The sequence below is a fragment of the Rhinatrema bivittatum genome, chromosome 2 (assembly GCF_901001135.1).
Source record: "Rhinatrema bivittatum chromosome 2, aRhiBiv1.1, whole genome shotgun sequence".
In the NCBI taxonomy this organism is placed as follows: Eukaryota; Metazoa; Chordata; class Amphibia; order Gymnophiona; family Rhinatrematidae; genus Rhinatrema; species Rhinatrema bivittatum.
The window spans coordinates 271,618,662-271,642,451 of NC_042616.1; the positions used below are offsets into that span (position 1 = coordinate 271,618,662).

At 39.5% G+C, this 23,790-nt stretch overlaps 1 protein-coding gene and 1 long non-coding RNA gene across 3 annotated transcripts in view; one reads left to right on the forward strand and one right to left on the reverse strand.

Moving 5' to 3' along the window:
- The window catches only part of LOC115084538, a 92,112-nt gene extending 81,668 nt beyond the window's left edge, over positions 1 to 10,444 (reverse strand). The window contains exon 1 of the long non-coding RNA XR_003854591.1: positions 10,294 to 10,444. This is a non-coding gene — a long non-coding RNA (uncharacterized LOC115084538). The remainder of the gene's footprint in view (positions 1 to 10,293) is intronic.
- Positions 8,020 to 23,790, forward strand: part of POU6F2 (POU class 6 homeobox 2) — a 1,096,545-nt gene continuing 1,080,774 nt past the window's right edge. For both annotated transcript variants that reach the window (XM_029589525.1, XM_029589526.1), the window contains exon 1: positions 8,020 to 8,157. The gene's annotated coding sequence lies outside the window, so the exon portion shown is untranslated. The remainder of the gene's footprint in view (positions 8,158 to 23,790) is intronic.

Here is a 23,790-nt window from a genome sequence, read left to right on the forward strand (position 1 = left end):
AAGCAGGGATGATGGGGTGAGGGAGAAACTGGAGAGGATGGGAGAATGTGAGAGGAGGTGTGTAAAATGAAATGGTCGAGAGGGTGTGTAAAAAGTCAGTGTGAAGATAATGAGGAGTGGTGAGAGAGAAGGACGGCTGTTAGGGGAGAATGAAGCCAAATAGCAAGAGATTGATGTGGATAGCAACCCAGTGAAGAGGAGATGGAGGATGAGAGGAGCAATGGAGGGGAGAGTTAGTGAAGTGAAGTGTTGGGACAGAGAATTGGAAGGTGATAGATGAAGGATAGAAAAGGAATGAGGGGATCCAAGATGGCCGAACCTGCTGGTTGTGAGTGAGTCTGCTCCATGTGGGTCGTTTTTTCTTTTGTCTTGACATGCCTCATTCAGCAAGAAAATGGTGGGCTAGGGAGAAAGAAGCCCTGCTGACTTCTTCTGCCATGATTTCCGGCCCGATGGATGCCCATGTGCAGCGGAGAATGACAGGACCGGGAGTAATCTCCCTGGGCGGTGTTTGGGAGGAAGTTGCACCTGATACCTCTCTTGAGCTATGTACCACACTGTCTCCTGAGGAGCAGATGGCCCCGGTTAATCCCGCGGAGGGTAGGCCTCTTGCTCAGCCCTATGGGTCCATGGCACTTGATGGTGGTCGGACTCTGAGTGGGCAACGCGAGACAGGAACATCAGAACTGAATTTTGGACCTTCCTTGTTACCATCAGAAGCCAGGGAACAGCCCAGAAGCACTGTGCCTCAATCGGCAGTTGGAGGAATGCTGCTACTGCCTGAGATTACAAGAATAGATCTAGTAAGACCGTCAGTCATATCTTTGGCCTCAATATGGGAGGCCATTCAATTGTTGAATTCAGATATCGTTAATCAAATGGCCCCTGTTTATACTTATTTGGGTAGTTTGGATACCCGCATAAAAAATGTGGAAAAATAACTTTTATGCATAAGAATGCTATTGAGTCTTTGCAACAGGACTATAATAATAAAGCATTACTTCTTGCTTCCTTGATTAAGGACAATTAAATGTTGTCTGTAAGGTTGAAAAACATGGAAAACTTGATTAAGGGAAAAAATCTATGTTTTATCAATTTTCCCAGGGACCAGTTAATCCCTCCAAAGGAAATGTGGAAAAAATATATGCTTGAAGTACTTAAAGTCCCTGAACAGGCATTACCATTAACAACAAGAATGTATTATATTCGTCCCTCCTAGAAAAAGGATTCCTCAGATCAGAAAGAGGTTCAAGTTCTTATTCCAACTGTGCCTCCACAGTTGAATCTTACAAATTTTACAGATATTCTGGAATCTACCCAAAAGGAATCGATTACTCCTGCCACATTGAAGCTGACAAAGAATGGACATTAAGGATGTACTTTCGTCATTGGTCAGAAATGTTTTGGGTCTATAAAATTAGTATCTTTCCAGATTTATTCAGGATGACCCAGAAAAGAAGGAAACAATTTCTACTAATGCGACTTAGTGTAACTGAGATAGGGACCCTATTCTTACTTAAATTTCCTTGTAAATGTATAGTAAAATATCAAGGCTTTTCCTTATTTTCTTTCAGCCAAATCAGCTTTCCTCTTTTCTTTCAGATAAAAGTACACCTGTTACTTGCTCTTCTCCAATTGCATCTGAGTGAGTGATATTTTGGGTATTTTAGGTCCATTATAAGCATTGTTTTGGTACCCTGCACAGCAATTATATTTCCTTTCTGATTAGTCAGATTGCAATATACCTGAGGTAGAGGAGATTGGATCCTATATAGAGGACTATGTGTCAGAACAGAGATATTGTTTTGTATTTCTTAGTTTGTTTTGTGTTATAATGCCTGATTGGATTTGTATCTCTGATTTCATGTTAATATGTATTTTTCTTGAAAATATTGTTAAACTTATAAACATTAAATAAAAAAAGAGAAAAGGAATGAGGGATGAGGGATAAGATCTATGTTTGAAAGGATAGAGTGAAGTGATTAGGATGTGAAAGATATTTAGAGGCAGAGAACAGTGAAATAAAGGAACATTAAATGAAAGGGAAAAGTAGATAAAAGGGGAGGAGAGAAAGTGCTAAAGACAGCAGAGAGAAAAACATATAATGGAAAAGAGCACTTGGAAAAAGGAGTTAGGAGAAGACAAACAAGAGAAAAACAGGAAAAAGAGAGCAAGATCAATGCAAAAGGAACCCCAACCAGATAACAAAGGTAGAATAAAGCAACTTATTTTCATGTTAGTGATTGCAATATGTAATGCAGTGATCTTGCAGCTGTATGGCTTCAGCAGTAAACTGAATTATCTGAAAATTGTAATATATCAATGTAAGTATTATCTTAAAATATAATACATGAGCTTCTGAGACCACAGAGACCCCTTTTTCAGATATGAATAATGTCTCTGAACTGACATCTGAAGAAGAGACCTCTGAGGTTTCAAAAGCTCATGTACTTTTATGTATTTTAGATAATTCAAGATGCAAAAAAACCCCACCCAGATAACAAAGGTAGAAAAAAGCATTTTATTTTCATTTTAGTGATTGGAATTTTTAATGCAGTGATCTTGTATCTGCATGACTCCAGGAGTATCTGTTTTTTACTGCATTATCTAGAAATATTATACTTGAGCTATCGAGACCACACAGATCCCTTCAACATGAAAGGAGAGCTAGATCAGGCACAGCCACAGCCTGGGATCCCAGGACTCTAGACTCAGCTGAAGACAGTAAATGTTTCAGAATCTGCCAAGAATCCCATGATTGAAATGTAATTTTCAGTGTTAAATTATTGTATGTTCAACGTGGGACTTTATACATTTCTTTTGTTTTTTTCCCCACAATCAAGATATTGTTCTTAGAGCTTTTCTTCGAAATAGACTTTCTTCTTTTTATGGCCAACAGGTCTGGATTTACCCTGACGTTATACGCTGTATGCAAAAATGTCGTAAAAAGTTTCTTAAATAAATACTTATTTCTCACTTTATACTGGACTTATAAGACAGATTCACTGTGAAAATCCAGCAACCTTCATACTGCACACCGGTTCCCGTGTATGTATCGGGAAACCTACAGGAGCTTAGAAGCGCTTCACCGTGCTAGAAATGTAATCATCGGTTGCTTTTGGATTTGATGTCTCTTATGCAGCTGGTAAATAACTCAGCTTTATGCAAATTAGTAAAATAATTAACTTGTATATGATGATGGAGGAATGTCCTCTGTATTTGCTGCATTGAAAAATGTTCTAGGAAGAAGGTCCCTTTCAGGTACATGCATGCGATATGTCGGTATGGCTATTTAAATAGACGTTCTGTCAAAGGGTTCCTTTCAGGGATTCATGTCGCTCACTGACAAAAAACGCCTGACTCTGCAGGGTTTCGGAATCCCTTCCTTCCTCAGGGGTACAGCAAGCTAGTAAGTACGGCAAGATTATAAGCATACTGTAAATATAAATCTTACAGCTTCGTGGTATATATGAGACATGAACAGTGCATAACTTGTCAAAGTCCTATGTTTCAGGTGCACTTGAATGGAAATTTTTTTTTTTAAAATAACATTGCAAGTGTCAAAAACTTACCAAACTATTGTCTTGAAATCAGCGCAGATTTTGAAAAATCTTCCTGTCACCACAAGGATAATTGTAGCATCTGATGTGGTTTGGTGCATGCACTGTTTTTTAACTTGTAGGAAAAAGCCCGCGAAATTGTGGGTTGATTTAAAAGCGCTGATATGATAAGGTAGCTTTATCCAAAGCAATGATATGCAGGTGTCAAAACGATCTGAAATGAGAAACCTATTATGACAACGAATGCCATTCTATTTTGTCATTGAGACCCGCCGGTTCCACAGATTGTAGCTCGAATATCCAAAAATTCTCACGGAAGTTAAGTTTTGCCTTGCGGTCCCCCCTCTCTTAAATGCTGAAACATGTTCCAAAATTGTCCACTTGTAATCTGTGAATACATGTCCTATGGAAATACTATGGGATACTGTAGGTGCTTTAAGATCTTTAATGTTTAAACGGCTCCGATATTCAATGAGCGTTGTTTTAATTTTTCTCGATGTACGTCCCTTGTATATTGTAGAGCATGGACATACTAGTGCATAAATTACATGGTCTGTATTGCAATCAGTGCTGTGTTTTTGTTTAACAATATATCTTGTATTAGGGTCTTGCCATGATGTGCCAGTGATAGAAGTATTGCAGAAGTCACATTGGCCACTAATTTTGTGACCTTGTTCAGCTGTGGGAGGTTGTTCTTTGTGGGAAAATGCTGCTCTAACTACATGCTGTTTAATGTTTATACCTCTGGAGTATGTAAACATTGGAGTGGTGTTAAAAATGGAATGAGTTTGCAGGACATGCCAGTTATATTGAATGATTTCTTTAATTTTTTTGGCAAGATTGGTATGTGGAAGTACACAAACTAAGGCTTCTTTCTGAGGTCGTGCTTTATACTGTAATAGTTGTTCCCTATCTGAGAAGGGATTTAGCTTGTTGTACATATGGTTGGCAGAATATATCTATGAATTTTGCTAAAGGTTCTAATGAATGTTCTCTTGATGGCACGCTGAGAGTATCCTCTTTCCTTTGTTTAAACGGGTCCGATGTTCAATGAGCCTTGTTTTAATTTTTCTCGATGTACCTGTTATGGGAGTCTCTAGTGGACCCTTGGCTCCCCCTGCGCGGACTGAGCCTATCTTGCATAGGCTCGGCGGTGTGCACAAGCCCCGAGATGCATGTACGTCCTGGGGCTTGAAAAAATGGGTGTATCGTTCCATGGTGAGACCGCACCTTGAATACTGTGTACAATTCTGGTCGCCGCATCTCAAAAAAGATATAATTGCGATGGAGAAGGTACAGAGAAGGGCTACCAAAATGATAAAGGGATAGGGATGTGCAGAGGGACCGCACACGTTACATTCGGTATTCGTAGTCGTCGGGGGGCAGATACGTTGAATTCGGCAAGGGGGACCCCCGATCTGTTCATGCGTTCCATTCTTATTCGTTTCCCAGCTAAAATTTAATTAACTACAACCTCCCACCCTCCTGACCCCCCCCCCCCCCCAAGACTTGCCAAAACTCCCTGGTGGTCCAGCGGGGGTCTGGGAGCCATCTACTGCACTCACGCACCTTGAATACTATGTACAATTCTGGTCGCTGCAGACACATTGCTGGCGTTAAAAGGTAAGATTCCTTTTCGCTGCCGACTATTGCAGGACCGCCCCCCGCTTCGCTCCCCATTACCGCCGGATTCTCTAAGGTCGCAGACCTTAGAGAATCCAGGCCTAAGACTTAGAACTGAACCTGGAACTGTAGTGGTAACAACTGCAGGCCTTTCAGGACAGGGTTTATGTGGGCACTAAATCTGTAACCGTGCGAAACTTAAGCAACCGAGTTTTGAATTAACTGCTGTCCATGTATGGATTTTAAGGGGAGTCCAATGTATATAGAGCATTGTAATAATCTAAATGAGCAAGGATAAAAGCATGATTCAGTATTACTATATGTGTCTTATTTCAATAATGGCACAATTTGGCATAAGGGTTGAAAAGGTTTATTTTAGTCAGTTAAGCACAGCATACATTCAAATGGGCATCACATACATTCTCCATGTTTTATTTATATATATATATTTGCATTACAAACTATCAGGTGCCATTTTACATAGCGGGGTAGATTTTCAAAGGGTTGCGCACGTAAGATACACGCTCAACCCCCGAAAACCTACCCCTGCCTCCCCCTGCGCGGACTGAGCCTATCTTGCATAGGCTCGGCGGTGTGCACAAGCCCCGGGATGCATGTACGTCCTGGGGCTTGAAAAAATGGGTGTTCCGGAGCGGGGCACCAGCCCGGGGGTGTTCCGGGGGCGGGACCAAGGCCTCTGGGACAGCCACCGGGCTGGGGGATGGAGAGCCGTCCCGCGCAAGTTACGCCAGCCCGGAGGCAGGCCTAACTTCTTCAATAAAGGTCGGAGGGGGTTTAGTTAGGGCTGGGGGACAGGTTAGATGGGGGAAGGGAGGGGAAGGTGTGGGGGGGGGGGGAACGGAGGCAGGCTGCTCGGCTCGACGTGCGCAGGTCGCACAATTGTGCACCCCCCTGCGTGCGACGACTCTGGATTTTATAACATGCACGCGCGGCAGCACGTGCATGTTATAAAATCAGGCGTAGATTTGTTCGCGCCAGGTTGCGCGAACAAATCTACGCCCACGCGCATGTTATAAAATCTGGCCCACAGTAATTAGGAAGCAGCAAAAGCGTTATTAATATTTACTGATTTATGTACACATATAAAGTCACAGATGAAATTAAACAAGACAAAAATAAGTTTCTGCAATTTTTTCCAACTTCATTCATTATAGAGAGGAAGTGGCAGAATTCTTTAGAGCTGGATGGTTGCAGGCACTGTGTAGGGACATACTGCTTAGAGTGAAGAACTGTAACAGACAGCAGCATATGTATGGGGAAAGAGAGTTCTGTAATAATGCAAGAAAACCAACTGCTATTTTACACAAGATTCTTCCAAATATAAAATGTATTTTCCATTGTTATGTTCTTCCTCCCTACTTCTCCTTTTTAACAAAATAAAAAAATAAGTGTCCATAAATTATCTGGGAAATCCAGTGGTTAATAAAAAAAAAAAATTGCTGTGATTGATGCCTAATGACAACTTTGCAATTTAGACAGTAGCTGCAGGTGTTTCACAGGGCTAGTAATTTTCAACGCAGTATTTTACAGAACTGGAAAAAAAAAAAAAAAAACCCAAGCAGAAAGCCTTCAAATCCCCAATGGTTAAAAAAAAAAAAAAAAAAAAAAAAGAAAACGCCACATACCAAAGGATGGGGGAGTAGAGGACTGGGAGAGGGAATGAAAGGAATTTAGAGAGTTGAACCTTATTTGCGTGGGATGATAGCACCTCGAGAAAGTTTACTTTACAACGAAGACATCAGTTTAACATAATCTCTTCGGGCTGGCTGAATTGCAAGAGAGTGTTTTTGTCTTTGGCGAGTAGCTGCTTGTCTCACTTTCTTCCCATGGTATCAGTTATTTGTCAATGTCGTTTCATATCTGCAGAACACCCGTGCCTCGTACGCTTAGAATGTGTGTGCCTGCGTGTGCTGAAGGTCACATGACTCTCATCCTATTTGGCAGAGCAGCTTGACTTTTTTTTTCCACACCCTCTCCCCCCCCCCCCCCCCCTCTGCTTTTGGTGATGGTTGTGAGTTCAGAAGTTGATTGACAGATGCATACCAGAAACCCCCATTCTCCTCTTCAAAGACTACATATGATGGATTGCAATCTTTCAGCTCAGCAGGACACAAGGACCATGCAAGCTGTAATTGGTCAGGTATGAAGTCAGCCATTTCTCAACTCCCCTTTTATTTATTTATTTATTTTTTTTCCAACAGGGGTCTCACCATATGATTCACATAATTCATATTTACAATACCATCTTTCTCTCGGTGTCTTCTGCAAGTAGCAACCGTAGCAGTGAAAGTAATAAAGGCAGAAGATCGCCGGTATTCTGGCCAGGGACCATCAGTTCTGAAACCTAAAATGCACTGATTGCTTTGACCTGGTTTATAATCTAGTCTGAGTTTTGTTAGCACTTTTTCCTTTACATTTCTCTGAAGTATTTTCTCTGTAATTTAAAAGAAGTAAAGAGAAAGTATTTTGTTTGTAAGGAAGGCAGTTGTTTCTCCTTTCCTATGTTTATTTTTAATGTTTCTCCTTTCAATTATTGTTAGGAAGAATATATCTCTATCTATATATATATATATATATATATATATATATAAACACAATATATTTTATATATATATATATATATATATATATTTGCTCTTTCTTTTTATACTCCTAACGCAGGTGATGTGTGATTGAGCTTGAGTAAATGTAGTAGTCTTTTGCTGCTGCAGAGGGGCCAGCCTGCAAATTAAACACTGCCACAATCTGAAAGGTCCAGGTGGTCTGCTCCTGCTTCCTAATGCAATCCAGCACAACAGCTTTAATAAACAGCTCTATTTAGTTCTCCCTCCCTGTATCCAGGGAGGTGAACTGGTCCGGTGCTGCTGTGATGAAATGCCAGAAGAATATCTCTCAGAGGCCTCACCAGCTGCTTCCGAGCTTTTCCTTTTTGGCGTCTTTGTCTTCCAAATGGGTCAGTGAGTCTCTCTCTGTTTTGAGATTTTCTGAGCATTGCACAGTATTGTATGTTTGTGTGTGCATGTGCGTTTGCGCGTCAAGGGTGTATATATAGCTTAAGTGTGTGTGTGTGTATATATATATTTTAAAGATGTAGACAATGTTTGAGTACTGTATTTTGAGCTGAATCAGAAGAGGAAAGAATCATTGGCCTTTCATTTGCCGTGATAGGGGCTACATAAAGTGAAGTGAGTTCCCACTGTAGAAGGAGGTTGTGTCATGCTTTTTTTTTTTTTTTGTTATGGCTGTAGTGAAGTGACTAGGGGGAGTGTCGGATTTTTTTCTAATAAGATTGTAGACAGTCAATACTTACTTATTAACCATTCACTCAGAATGGTATGAGGAAAGGTAGAGGAATAATCTCTAAAAGTTAAATTTTTTTTTAAATTTACTTTTACCACAATAGCAAATGTATGCTGGCAAGCTCATGATAGAGACTGGTGTGTATCATTAAAATCAGCTAAAAGAAACACGCGACCTAATACTGCTTTCAGTGTAATCATCAATCTCTAGAAAGAAGTAGTGTAAACATCACATGGAATGTGGTGCATATACCCCCTGTCAAATGCAGTATATTTGAGAACTGCTTGATAGTGACTAACCCCATTTACCTCGGACTCAGATGATTTATATATTTACTGTTTAGTTTGAAAATAATTCATGTCTTTATCTAAATACAAAGCAATCCCCTCTCCCCCAAAAAAGTACTTTAGAATGAATAAATCTTGAAGGCAAAGAGAAAGAAAAATACATATTTATCAGTATACTATAGACTATTTTTGTATATAATGTTTGGAGGGCAGTGATAATTAAACTTTTGTGCAAAGCATTCAGTGTTGGATAAATATATTAAATAAGAACTAATTAGCCATTCCGCACGGTCTGACATGTGAAAAGATCTTTGTTTTGAAGACATAGATCATTGCACAGCACTTGACAGTCAGATCATTATGTAAAGTACAACTTTTTGTCTAGTATGGCAGTAAGTGCTGTTAAGTTGTTCTTTAGGGTTTTGTGCGGTGCCCATAAAGGAATACATATTTGACATGTGTAACTACATTTTACTTTGTACATTCTACTTGTATTCTTTTATTTATGTTAGTTTGGAGGTTTGAGTTACCTGCATATAAAAAATACCATTTTTGTCTACTGAACATGAGGCATGTCATGAAGTACATCCCATAATGAAGGGCATTTTAAGTGCTGTCTAGGATCTGTTAATTTGCCTCATATATGAGATTCTTGTTGAGGGTGAAATAGAAGCCAACAAACAAACTGTAGATGATAGCTTTTTTTTTCCAAATAGCAGTACATTTCTGAGTTGCCTTCAAGAGTTAAATTCCCTTTATCAGATCAGTGCAGAATGAGCAAAATGGTGATAAAGTCTGAAAATCCAAGTAAACTGTAGGCTGGAATACAGCATTACTGTTGGGATGGACAACTGCTCATGCAGGAGACCGTGCAAAGCTATTCAAAACATGCCAATAGGTACATGTAACTGGTTATTACTAGACACATACATGCATACATATATTTCTGGTAGCTATACAAATTGTATATGCATGCCAGCAGTTGTATTTACTCATTAAATAGCTAACATTTTAGACAGTTATTTAGTTTTGACAAATTGCAGTTAAGAGCCCAGGAAAGACGCCATTTGTAGTCGTAGATCCCAAATCAGGAAGTCCATGGAAGTAGATATAAAATGTTGGCTTTCTTGCAGCTTTTGATTAACATTTCGATTTAAAAAATAATTTAACAAGAAACTGATACATACCCAGCATTCTACTAATTTACTTAAAGTATAATTTAGACTTATGTTATTTCCTCAGGAATATTTTTATACATGTATAATACTTAATTCACAGGCTAACTTAATATTGCTAAAGAAAAGTGCCCAGGTGGCTATTATTTAACTTTCAGCTTTTTGAAAATACAGTAAACCTTTTTCTTTTCTCGTAAGAAAAATCATAATAAGAATTTTCTCAGTAAGCAGCAGTACTTTTTCCTGGCTTTGAGAAACATGGGACTCAATTTATAAACTGATATGAGACCATTATCAGCCTAAAGCATCTTCATTTTTATACATTACCCCTTCTTTGCTTTCTTTCTTTCATTCTTTCTTTTTTTTTTTTGATCTTGGGTTTTTATCTTCTTCAGAGTTAGTGGGCATTGTGGCTCCCACCGGTGAGGATGAGGTTAGGCAGTGCTCTAATGCCAACCATTATCTAGCTGCTGGATGCACTGCCTCCAAGGTGCAGAATTGTTCATGTACCGTCCCCTTGGATTTTCCCCACACCCCCCCAAGCAAGCAATTAAGTTCTCCAAAGAGCAGCCTTCTCGGCTGGCGTGTCAAGATCTAGAAACTCGCACTTCACTGTAGTTTCTGTTTCATAACTAGACTATTTGAAATCAAAAACTCGATTCTTTACAGCCCTGGTCTGTGGAGAAGCTTCTTAACACTATTGCAGTTTCCTCGTTGCTCTCTTCATTTGAAGGTTTAGCAAGAACAGCTGAAGCAAGTGCTGTGTGTAGCACAAACAGCTCCACCCCAACTCCCTGTACCTCCTTACTGCATTTGTTCATTAATTATTTTAATTATGATGTAGGACTCCATTGTATAGTGTCTCTGGATTATAATGTACTTTTTCTTGTGTGGGCCTGAGCCTGTGAGTGACAGGTCAGTTCATCAGCATTACAGTCGTCCTGTTTTGTCTCATCTTATGCAGGCAGGTCACTGTGTCCAATCCCCCTTCTGGCTCTTTGCTCCCTAGGGGAGCTAAGGCCAGCCTGCCATCTTGATCCATAGGCCTGAGGGCCGAGGCTGGCTGCACATTTATATTTTTACTGGCTTTTGGCAAATGTAACAGAACGGAGGCTCTTAAATTATCCAATAAAGCAAAGCCCAGATGAAGATAAATTAGGTAAAAAAAATCCCACTTACACTATTCCAGATTTTATAAATATTATGAGTTGCAATTCTGAACATTAATTGTATTTCTTTTCTATATTTTAATAGTGCTGTGTAAATAACCTCAAAATTTAACCAATGCCATTTATGAAAGACTGATGTACATTTCTTTTCCACTAAAGGTTTTGCCCATAAGCCAGTTTTAGATACTAATATGTCATTGTAGCTTGTCCACAACTATTTTATTTATAGTGTGTCGGGGAGGGAGTTTTTGGAAGAGGAGGAGGAAAGGAAAGTAGGAGAGAATTTTATTTCCAGAAATATGTCTTGGAAAGCAAACCAATCCCAGATATATAGACACAATTTGCAATGGTTGTTACATTTTGACTGAAAGATAATGTGGTTGTAAAGTGGTATAATCATAACTTTACCAATACATTAATTACCTATTGTGAGTTTCCAAACATACATTTTTATATTCTGCTAGAAAAAGCATTCTATTTTCAGTGCAATCTGGAATTAATGCCTCCAATTTATTTGTAAAGAGTTAAACTGCTTTTTGCAAAATTATTTTAGCTACAATTGCATCCCTTACCACTGAAGTTAATATTGCCTTACACACCAAATACTATTTGTACAGTATGGAGCTGCTCATGGGGCTGCTAAGTACTGGAAGATATGTCATTCTAGCATGGGAGCAAAAATAAAAAAAAAGATTTGTCCCCATTTACTTCAGAACTACATCTTGCATATATAATTGTAAACACTATTGATTCTATGTATATCTATATCTACCTATACATACATATATGTATATATAATATTTTTGGTAATGTAGAAACATGGAAGAATTATTGAGAAAGCGAGAGAGCAGGGGCTTCTAGTAATAAGACGCCACATGAGACGCAATATGTGATAGTAATGTAGGCCAGGGGAATGGGCAGACTAGATGGGCCTCCCCGTCCTTGTGGTCATCATCTGCTGTCAGTTTCTCTGTTCCTGCATTTAGTTATGGCAGAGGACAGTGGTGAAAGTTTGCACGTGCAGGTGTGAAGCACCTGTGGGAAAAATAGGTTTTGCTCTTGACTGACTTTTGCATTATACAAATCAACTTTTTTTTTTTTTTTTTTTTTTTTTTTTTAAGAAATCTTAAATGATTATGCTTTCACATCTTGTTTCACATTCTATTCATTGGTTTACTTCCCATTTAAAATGATTTTTTGACAAAAAAAAAAAATCCCATTTTCTCCAAGCGGGCTTTTCTCTTTTCTGTACGTAGCTGTTGCTGTTGTGCTGTTTCCTATTCTTTTACCAAGTAGTTTATTCAAATTCTAAAACAGCAAAGATCTAAGGTGCTCAAATGCTATAATTCATCCTTTAAAATGTCCTCACTAGATCTGACCTCTGTATTGCTGCACATATCACCAGCTTTCAACAGTGAGATGCTAATCTTTTGGTAATAAATTTACATTTAGTTCCTTTACTGTGGCTTCTAGATTGCAGCCTGATAAACTAAATACTTCTGAGCTGAGCCTCTTATCCTGCTCTGCTAACTTGTAGATGTAGCAATATTTGCTTTTTTTCTTTTTCTTTCTTTTTTTTTTATCCAAAGGAAATCTCTCTACCTATTTATCTAGCCACACACAGCGATGTCTCTCTATTAACTCCCTTCCCTCAAAGTGCAGACCATATGCATGTCTGCACATTTTTGTCTTTGATTTGTTTGAAGTTAGAGGCAAGAAGAGAAGAGGTAAAGATCTGCATTTGTATATCATATTAACATTGAGCAGACGTTTGGTCCACTCCCCCTCCCTCCCCCCCCCCCCCCCCCCCAACTAAAGGTAGTCTTACAGGACATGATAGGATAGTAACATGGATACAGAGACTCTTAGGAATTCTTCAAGCTAAAGACACAGTGCAATTCGCTTGCATTGCATACATTGTGGATAGGATAATGCATTTGCGGACCGATGAGTGCTTCCTCCTTTGCAGAGCAGCTGTGTGATGCCTCCTGTTGTAACATAATTATAACAGCAGGAGTGCGCTTACATTAAGTCACTGTCTCATGTGTTTTTGTCACAACTACTGGGTAAAAGGACAATAATATTTAAATAACAGTTAAATAATGCAAATGCTAACAGTTTAGACAGCAATCACAGATTTCAGACTAGCAGAATTAGTGGTATCAGTGGTTTAAGTTCCTTAATCCATTTTTTTCAAGAGCATCAGTGCTACAGGTAAATGCACTGTAGCCTCAGGCTTTTTGTTTCCTCATTAGCTGTGAAACCTCTGTGATACTAGGATTATTTCTTTAAAAGAGAGATTAGCTGTTGGTATTTGCCACGGACTCTTTCTTTGCCAATAATGTTGTGTCTTGGGAAAGTTTTATCTAAACACATTTTGAAGATCAAGACAGTATACTAAGTTCTTAGGTATTTTAAAAGTGCCAACAAAAGAAAGGAACACAATAAATCAAAATAAAATAACTGTAAAGTGCTTACGTTTTTAGCGGTAAATATAAGAATGTTATATATTTCTGAACAGAGATTTCAGCTACAATGAGCATATAATTTATAAATCATGAACCATTAATGCAGCAGTGCTATGAATGTTATTTTATTTTGTGCATATTTTATTTAAATTAAATCATTAAGGTTATGCTTATTTTCTTCTTGAGGAGAAATGAGTGTTTAATATTTTTGAAAGACTTCACCTTCTCCTTCATTTTATCACAGCCATCATTACGAATTTAAGCAAATTAGGTTTGTGACATATTGATCTTTTTTGGAAGTATTTGTAGATGTGATGTTTGCACTTGCAAAGTGTAAATATAGTATAAAAAGCTTTAGCGTAACCTTGGGAGAGCAGCTCAGGGGATGCAACCATAATTTAAGGTGTTGAAACATTAAAAAATACAAATACAAAGTTAAAACACAGGAAATAAGACTAGATTCACCAAGACACTTCTTCCATTCAATGTCCTCTGGTAAAAAGCCCCAGTATGAAGTCAGAAGAGAAGAATGTAGACCCCAAATGAAGACTAAAGTACTGTAGAAACAACAGGACAAAGACAACCACACAGAATTTGATTGTTCCTGTGGGTCGCAAATTTGCTTCCGCTCCTGAGCAAAGGGCTGCCTGTTTGTTACGTAATAATAATAACTAGAGAAATGCCTGGAGTCCAGTCTGGATAGGGCTCTCCAAGAGAGGCAAGTCCAGCCACAAAACAGGAATGTTCAAATAATGCAAGGCCAGCATTTCCATCAAGCAATTTTTTTTTTTTGTGGTCTTCTCAGCGAGTGCATAGATTTTAAAGAGTTCTAGTAAACAGCATTTGGGGGATTCAGTTGAGTAGTTTAATGGCAGACTAGAATATGGAATATTTTTATTAGGAGAGGGGAAAATGCTCTATATAGAGAACACCTGCTGTGGGACACAAACATTTTTGTAGTGAAAAAAAACAAACACAAAAATCTCAATTTATAAAGCTTTTACTGGCAGTGCCATGAAAGCATTTTCATTGTTGGTGGGGGAAGCTCTTTTTAAAACTTATTAAAGTATATGATTTTCACAGACTTGGACATTACCCATTTTATTTAGTTTCTTTCCTCATTTATGATTTTCCACAAATTGTTAGTGAAAATAGTTATACTGCAAGAGCTAGAAGCGATGTAACAATATAGTATCTGTCTGTTCATCCCATCTCCACCTGTCATGGGTTTATCAATCTGTCTTTAAAGAAGTGTAAGAGATCAGAGGTTTAGGTCCCTGTAAAAGAAGATGGTTCAATCATTGACCTCTGATGGAGGTATGTTAATTATAATTATATTAATGGAGTGCCTGATACTATGAAGAGTTAGGCAACATTTTATACCTCATCCAGAAAGAAATCTCAATCTGAGCAGGGTGCTTAATGCATTTGTAAATCCTGAGTTGGCCAATCTAATTGACATTTGTAGAATGTAAGTGTGCATAGAGTATCTTGGGCATATTATCATATTTGTCTGGATCAGATACTTGGCATCATTTACTCTTTCACTTCATAAAAGGGAGGGCAATATTGTAGGTGTCTGTATACTCTCAGAAATCATGCAGTACTGTGAACATTTTCACGATGCCATAAAAAAAATGTCAGTGCTTTTATTTATTACTAGTAATCATTTGTGCAGAGCATACCAGATACATAGTTTTTAAAATCCTCACCGTATTTTAAGTTATTGGAATTATTTTTTGCAGAAGTGTGAGAAACACTTGTTTGACATGAAGCAAGTGATCAAAGAAATAAAGGCTTTATAATTTGTAAGTCAGTATATGAGGATGAGAAATGTACTACACATAGAGTATGAATACTTAATGATAGACTAAGCATATTATTAGTAGTAGCAATACTTTTTATAGTAATATATTGTAAATCAATATTTGTACTTCTGATTATACAGTCTTTGAAAGGTGCTTTGTGAAATCTCATAGCTTTTCAAGGCAAACTAATTGCCCAAGCTTAAGGTACTTGTATTAACAGATAAGCAAAGTAATAATTATAATTGCTATTATTGTTATTAAACTGAGTGGCTTAGTGGATCAGCATAGCAATACAAATGCTTTCACATTACATCACCAGGTCAAATCCAGCTGAGGACAGCAGTGGAGAAAGCCATTATCCCATACAGTCTAAACAAGGGTGAACTGAAAAAGATATGCAATAAATGGTTAACACAAGCTAATCAGGTGAAGCAGTCCTCTCTGCCCCTAAAACAGCTTACTGTACAAACAATGGTCATTCAAGAAAGGTTTGGCAATGTAAAATGGATCCAAGTGTGGCCCTAAGAAACAGAGAACATCAAATTCATTTCACTTAGAGCCACTCATGATGATTTATCAAACCAAGGCAAACTGTGGTCTCAGAGGTGAAGCAATTTTATCTCTTTTTTTTCTTATAAACAGAATGTTCCAGCTTGGTTCTTATGTCCTTAGGGTAGCAATATTGAATTCAGCATCAGGAAACTTAATCTTGCAGCCAGATCTGACAAGATCCTGGCTGAATGGTAGGTAGAAGTGAGAGTCTGTGGGGTAGCGTGCCAAAGGTCAAAGATGAAGAAAGATAAAAGAGTGTTTGTAGAATTTAGGATCCAACATTAACCCTCAAATTTGGAATTGCTTTGCTTATAAGTCAACAGATGGTGTCCAGGGGTTCTGAACTTGGAGTGGAGGAATAGCCTAGTGGTTAAAGCTGCAAGCTGAAATGCTATGGAAGCCAGCATTCAAATTCTGCTAACTCTCCTTTTGACCTTGGGGAAAGTCTCTTCTCCCTCCATTGCTTTAGGTACAAACTTAGGACCTTATTAATGTTTTGGTACTTGGATTGGCCACTGTTGGAAACAGGATACTGGGCTTGATGGGCCCTTGGTCTGACCCAGGATGGCATATCTTATGTTCTTATGTTGTTTACTAAGCATTTTCTCATAGACACAGAAGGAAAGAAAAGCCATAAGAACATAAGAAAAGGCCATACTGGGTCAGACCAAGGGTCCATCAAGCCCAGCATCCTGTTTCCAACAGTGGCCAATCCAGGCCATAAGAACCTGGCAAGTACCCAAAAACTAAGTCTATTCCATGTAACCATTGCTAATGGTAGTGGCTATTCTCTAAGTGAACTTAATAGCAGGTAATGGACTTCTCCTCCAAGAACTTATCCAATCCTTTTTTAAACACAGCTATACTAACTGCACTAACCACATTCTCCGGCAACAAATTCCAGAGTTTAATTGTGCGTTGAGTAAAAAAGAACTTTCTCCGATTAGTTTTAAATGTGCCCCATGCTAACTTTATGGCGTTCCCCCCCCCCCCTAGTCTTTCTACTATCCGAAAGAGTAAATAACCGATTCACATCTACCCGTTCTAGACCTCTCATGATTTTAAACACCTCTATCATATCCCCCCTCAGTCATCTCTTCTCCAAGCTGAAAAGTCCTAAACTCTTTAGTCTTTCCTCATAGGGGAGTTGTTCCATTCCCCTTATCATTTTGGTAGCCCTTCTCTGTACCTTCTCCATTGCAATTATATCTTTTCTGAGATGCGGCAACCAGAATTGTACACAGTATTCAAGGTGCGGTCTCACCATGGAGCGATACAGAGGCATTATGACATTTTCCGTTTTATTCATCATTCCTTTTCTAATAATTCCCAACATTCTGTTTGCTTTTTTGACTGCCGCAGCACACTGCACCGACGATTTCAATGTGTTATCCACTATGACACCTAGATCTCTTTCTTGGGTTGTCGCACCTAATATGGAACCCAACATTGTGTAATTATAGCATGGGTTATTTTTCCCTATATGCATCACCTTGCACTTATCCACATTAAATTTCATCTGCCATTTGGATGCCCAATTTTCCAGTCTCACAAGGTCTTCCTGCAATTTATCACAATCTGCTTGTGATTTAACTACTCTGAACAATTTTGTGTCATCTGCAAATTTGATTCTCACTTGTCGTATTTCTTTCCAGATCATTTATAAATATATTGAACAGTAAGGGTCCCAATACAGATCCCTGAGGCACTCCACTGTCCACTCCCTTCCACTGAGAAAATTGCCCATTTAATCCTACTCTCTGTTTCCTGTCTTTTAGTCAGTTTGCAATCCACGAAAGGACATCACCACCTATCCCATGACTTTTTACTTTTCCTAGAAGCCTCTCATGAGGAACTTTGTCAAACGCCTTCTGAAAATCCAAGTATACTATATCTACCGGTTCCACATGTTTATTAACTCCTTCAAAAAAGTGAAGCAGATTTGTGAGGCAAGACTTGCCTTGGGTAAAGCCATGCTGGCTTTGTTCCATTAAACCATGTCTTTCTATTTGTTCTGTGATTTTGATGTTTAGAACACTTTCCACTATTTTTCCTGGCACTGAAGTCAGGCTAACCGGTCTGTAGTTTCCCGGATCGCCCCTGGAGCCCTTTTTAAATATTGGGGTTACATTTGCTATCCTCCAGTCTTCAGGTACAATGGATGATTTTAATGATAAGTTACAAATTGTTACTAATAGGTCTGAAATTTCATTTTTTAGTTCTTTCAGAACTCTGGGTTGTATACCATCCGGTCCAGGTGATTTACTACTCTTCAGTTTGTCAATCAGGCCTACCACATCTTCTAGGTTCACCGTGATTTGATTCAGTCCATCTGAATCATTACCCATGAAAACCTTCTCCATTACGGGAACCTCCCCAACATCCTCTTCAGCAAACACTGAAGCAAAGAAATCATTTAATCTTTCCGCGATGGCCTTATCTTCTCTAAGTGCCCCTTTAACCCCCCTCGATCATCTAATGGTCCAACTGACTCCCTCACAGGCTTTCTGCTTCGGATATATTTTAAAAAGTTTTTACTGTGAGTTTTTGCCTCTACAGCCAACTTCTTTTCAAATTCTCTCTTAGCCTGTCTTATCAGTGTCTTACATTTAACTTGCCAACGTTTATGCTTTTATCCTATTTTCTTCTGTTGGATCCTTCTTCCAATTTTTGAATGAAGATCTTTTGGCTAAAATAGCTTCTTTCACCTCCCCTTTTAACCATGCCGGTAATTGTTTTGCCTTCTTTCCACCTTTCTTAATGTGTGGAATACATCTGGACTGTGCTTCTAGAATGGTATTTTTTAACAATGACCACGCCTCTTTGACATTTTTTACTTTTGTAGCTGCTCCTTTCAGTTTTTTTCTAACACTTTTTCTCATTTTATCAAAGTTTAGCACGAGAGCTTTGGATTTGCACACAGTTCCTTTTCCAGTCATTAAATCAAATTTGATCATATTATGATCATTATTGCCAAGCGGCCCCACCACCGTTACCTCTCTCACCAAGTCCTGTGCTCCACTGAGAATTAATCTAAAATTGCTCCCTCTCTCGTCGGTTCCTGAACCAATTGCTTAGTAAATCAGGCTCTCAAACTGTAAGCCCTCTGGTAATAGGGACATACTTACCATATCTGAATGTAATCTGCTTTGAAGTATCACAAAAAGTGGAATATAAATACAAAATTATTATTTGTCATCCTGAAAGGAAAAATCATAGATGGTTGCTAGGACAGGAGATTAGAGACCAGGCAAAATTAGGGCAACAAATTGCAAAAACTCTTTCAAGTCAGTCTGAATGCACTTTGTTGAAACAGTACATCGTTTTCCAGAAGATTAACATTTCCTGCCACTTCTGGAAGGAAAAAAATTACTGAAAAATGTGTGCAAATAGAAACTTTATCGAAATGTGGCATAGAACTCTTGTCCAGTCCTTACATTTAGAGCTGAGGGGCAAAGGTCCCACCATGCTTTGTGCATAAACTTTTATTTGCACAAAGTTTAATGGAAAAGAAGATAATGTTTATATTCAAACCAGAGTTATTAGCTGGATGACTGAGTTTAAGAAGGAAATAATTAATTTTATTAAGCTCTGTTCTTAGCAATAAGTAGGAGCTTACAAGTGGAGGGGAATGAAGAAAAGAGGATTTATATTCAGACATCAACCAACAAGGACTAAATTGCACAGGCTGGGTAAACAAATAGGAGTAGGAGTAGCTTGTTTATTACGGCAGTTACTACCCCTACCCAATTAAGCCTGATACTTTACTTTGATGCTGCTCCAGCACTGCTCTCTGCATCAATGGCAGGGGGGAAGGAAATTAGAACCAAAAAGTTACCAATAAGGGCCAAGAGTAACAGATAAGTATGAGAAAAATAAGAGTGAAAGCTTGGTGGGCAGACTGGATGGGCCATTTGGTCTTCTTCTGCCGTCATTTCTATGTTTCTATACCTGTTATGTGTATGTACGTTTTTTTATTCTTCTGCTCTGGCAGCTTCCTCCTGTTCATTTTGGACTTCAGGCTCAGTCATCTAGGATCATGAGCCATCATTCACATTTACCTGGAGGTCTTCCCACCCACGTTTTTCTTCTGTTGCCCTCCTCTCTGTCTAACCCAGTTCTCACTGCAAAAAATCTCTGGTAGGGGTCCACAGTCATGACTCCCTCGTTTTGGCACTGCTGTTTGGAATTAGCTGGGACCCTATGATTTAGCCACCAGTCCCTCTCCCACCACAGGAGGCTGTCCATGCCACTGGGCAGCAGTGCCCCCGCGTTTACATCTTGAGACAGCCCCCTTTTGCATGGCCCTTATTTCCCCAAGGATGGGCCTGGTGATATTTATTTGCTGTCAGCTTTCTGTTTCTGTGTTTCATTTCTGTAGTGGGCTTTAGTGGATACAGCGTGTGCCATAGTCCTGCATAGTCATGAAAGAATAGCTTTTGCCCTTGACTTATTTTTGCAACATATTAGAAGGAAATTCCTTTCTTAAACTCAGTCGACCTTTCCAACATTTCAGTTTTATCTGTTTAAATATTTAATAGGATTATAGTCATTGGAATTCACTGGAGATGGTTTTCAGGGGTGATGAGTCAGACGAACTGAACAAAATCACTGTGAACCTGGAAGATGTAGTAGGCCAGATTGACAAACTAGAGTAGCAAATCACCTGGACCGGATGGTATGCATCCTAGGGTTCTGAAGGAACTAAAAAATGAAATTTCTGATCTATTAGTTAAAATTTGTAACCTATCATTAAAATCATCCATTATACCTGAAGACTGGAGGGTGGCCAATGTAACCCCAATATTTAAAAAAGGCTCCAGGGGCGATCCGGGTAACTATAGACCAGTGAACCTGACTTCAGTGCCGGGAAAAATAGTGGAAACTATTCTCAAGATCAAAATCGTGGAGCATATAGAAAGACATGATTTAATGGGACACAGTCAACATGGATTTACCCAAGGGAAGTCTTGCTTAACAAATCTGCTTCATTTTTTTGAAGGGGTTAATAAACATGTGGATAAAGGTGAACCGGTAGATGTAGTGTATTTGGATTTTCAGAAGGCATTTGACAAAGTCCCTCATGAGAGGCTTCTATGAAAATTAAAAAGTCATGGGATAGGAGGCGATGTCCTTTCATGGATTACAAACTGGTTAAAAGACAGAGAGTAGGATTAAATGGTCAATTTTCTCAGTGGAAAAGGGTAAATAGTGGAGTGCCTCAGGGATCTGTACTTGGACCGGTGCTTTTCTTTTTTTTTTTGTAATTATATTTTTATTGTTGTGAAGTAATAAGGTACTGGTACAATACTGTAGATACACCATCATGGAAAACATGTACAGTAAAAAACATCAATTGATAACAAATTATGAGCTCTCCCATGAATAACCTCTTAGAAAAGATCAAACTGGAACTTGAACAGACAAACAGAACTTTAACATAGTACTGTAACACAGTATACTTGAGGGTGAGTACTTTGTACAGAGTAAAGACCCAAGTTTCTTCACATTTTCCTTTTCTTGGTACTTTCTTACCCCCCCTAATTATTGAAACCTTAACTCTAAATCCTCTCCATGTCACCCGTTCCTTCCCACCCCTCCCAGGTGTTTGTCATAGGTGATGGAAAAGAGATAGTCTTCCTTGACACGGCCTTGTACAGTTATTCATAAAAGGGATTGTGATGGACGTGTTTTGGGTGGAATGGAATTGTTTTGGAGTTGTGTTAGCATGGAATTGTGTTGATAGCTTGGACTGGCACCTGGTATCCGCTGTCATCGAAGATAGCCGGGGCTGCATAACATGAGGCATGGAGTCCGTATTTGATCAGTTGTGCTTGCTGCGCAGGCAGGGTCTATGACTGAGGAGATTTCGTCTGGCCGGTTTTTTAAAGTCCCCGTCTTGGTAACGGCAGGGCTTAGATAAGAATGAAATGGCTCCCATATCCTTTGGACTTTTTCCCTACTTTTCGTGGTAGAGTTTTTTGCTATGAGAAACTCATGAGTGCTAAGGCCTAGCATCCTCTGGAACCAGTGATCTTTCTGTGGGGGCTTTGGGGATAACCAGTCAGTAAGGATAACCTTTTTTCCTACTGTGGCTGCTTTGGTCAAAAACATCATCAGTTCTGCACTTTCCGGCATATTATCCCTTGGCACCCCAAACAGCCAGATATTGGGGTTGACCGGGATAGGGCAATTCCATATTTTCTCGCAGAATGAAGCGATATTTTCCCAGAATGCTAAGATGGCAGGACATTCCCAAAAACAGTGAATGTAAGAGCCAATATAGTCGTCACATTTCAAGCAAGAGGGAGTGGAGCATAGTTTGTATTTAAAGGCCGTAGCGGGGGGGGGGGGATATAACCCTTCCATAGAAATTTGTATTGAGTCTCTCGTAACTGTTCGTTAGTGGAGATTCTCCGTACATTTGCAAAGGTAAGTTTAAACTCTTGGGGGGAAAGGTTGAATACTGGCCAGGCTTTCCATGATAGATAAAGGGGGGTAAGCGCATCCCCATCTAGACTAATTGATAGTTCCCCATAGAAGCGGGAAATACTCGGGCCTTGTTTGGTGCCTGCTGTTATTAAGGTGGTGAGGGCCGGATTCTGGATTCCAAGTGCCTCTTCCCTACCCAGGGAACTAATAAAATGGCGTAACTGCAGGTAAGCGAAGAAGTCTGAAGAGGGAAGCTGGTATCTCATTTGAAGTTCTTGAAAACTTTGGAGTACTCCCGCATCTTTGTTTGCCAATTGGTATAAGTGTTTCAAGCCTAATTTCCGCCACTGGAGGAAGACTGAGGGTCCCTGACCTGGGATAAATTGTAAGTTGTGAGCGATGCTAGCCAAGGGCGTCATTTGGTATGGAAATCCTAGTTTGGAACAGACAAACTTCCAGGTACGTCGGCAAGTCTGGAGCAGGAGATGTGAACGGAGCTCCTTCGGTAATAAGGTTGGTGGTGCATGTGGTTGAGAGATGGAACTCCATACCACGCCATGAGGAATGGGACAGGAATGAAAAACGAGGAGTCCAACAGCCAGTCCTGCAAGAAACGAAGATTACATGATACATTATATCGGAATAGGTTCAGACATCCTAGTCCCCCTTTCGCCTCCGGCAATTGCAAGGTATGGAGGGAAATCCTAGCCTTCTTTCTGCCCCAAAGAAAGCCAGAAAGTGCCTTATTCAGCAGTTGAAGATCCCGTAGCTGGAGCCATAAAGGGAGCAATTGAAGGATATACATCCATTTAGATAAAACCACCATTTGATAGAGATGGACTCGACCTCGTAATGATAATGGTAGTGATGTCCACTTAACAAGCGTGTCAATCGTTTTCTTAAGTTTAGGTTATACGTTAAGCTGGTAGATGGTATCCAGGTCCGACGGAATGATTACGCCTAGGTATTTCAGCTGCTTGTTTGCCCATTTTAAGGGGAAGGCCGCAGGCCACTGCAGATGGGACGCTTGGCATAAGTCCAGGGCTTCAGACTTGTCCCTATTGATTTTCAGGCCGGCGAACGATCCGAACTGGGCTTGTAGTTCTAGTAATATTGGATGGGAGGTGAGAGGTTGTGTCAGAAAAAACCAAAACGTCGTCTGCGAAGGCAGCCACTTTAAAGATCTTGTTGCCGTGATCGAAGCCCTCGATGCCGGTATGTTGGTTGATTTTGTGCAATAACGGGTCAATAGATAAGATGTATAAGAGTGGGGACAAAGGGCAGCCCTGTCGGACGCCACTGTGAAGGAGGAATGCATCTGATTTCTGTCCGTTTATCAGAATCCTGGATTGTGGATGGTCATACAAGAGGGCAATATAATTCGTAAACGGGCCA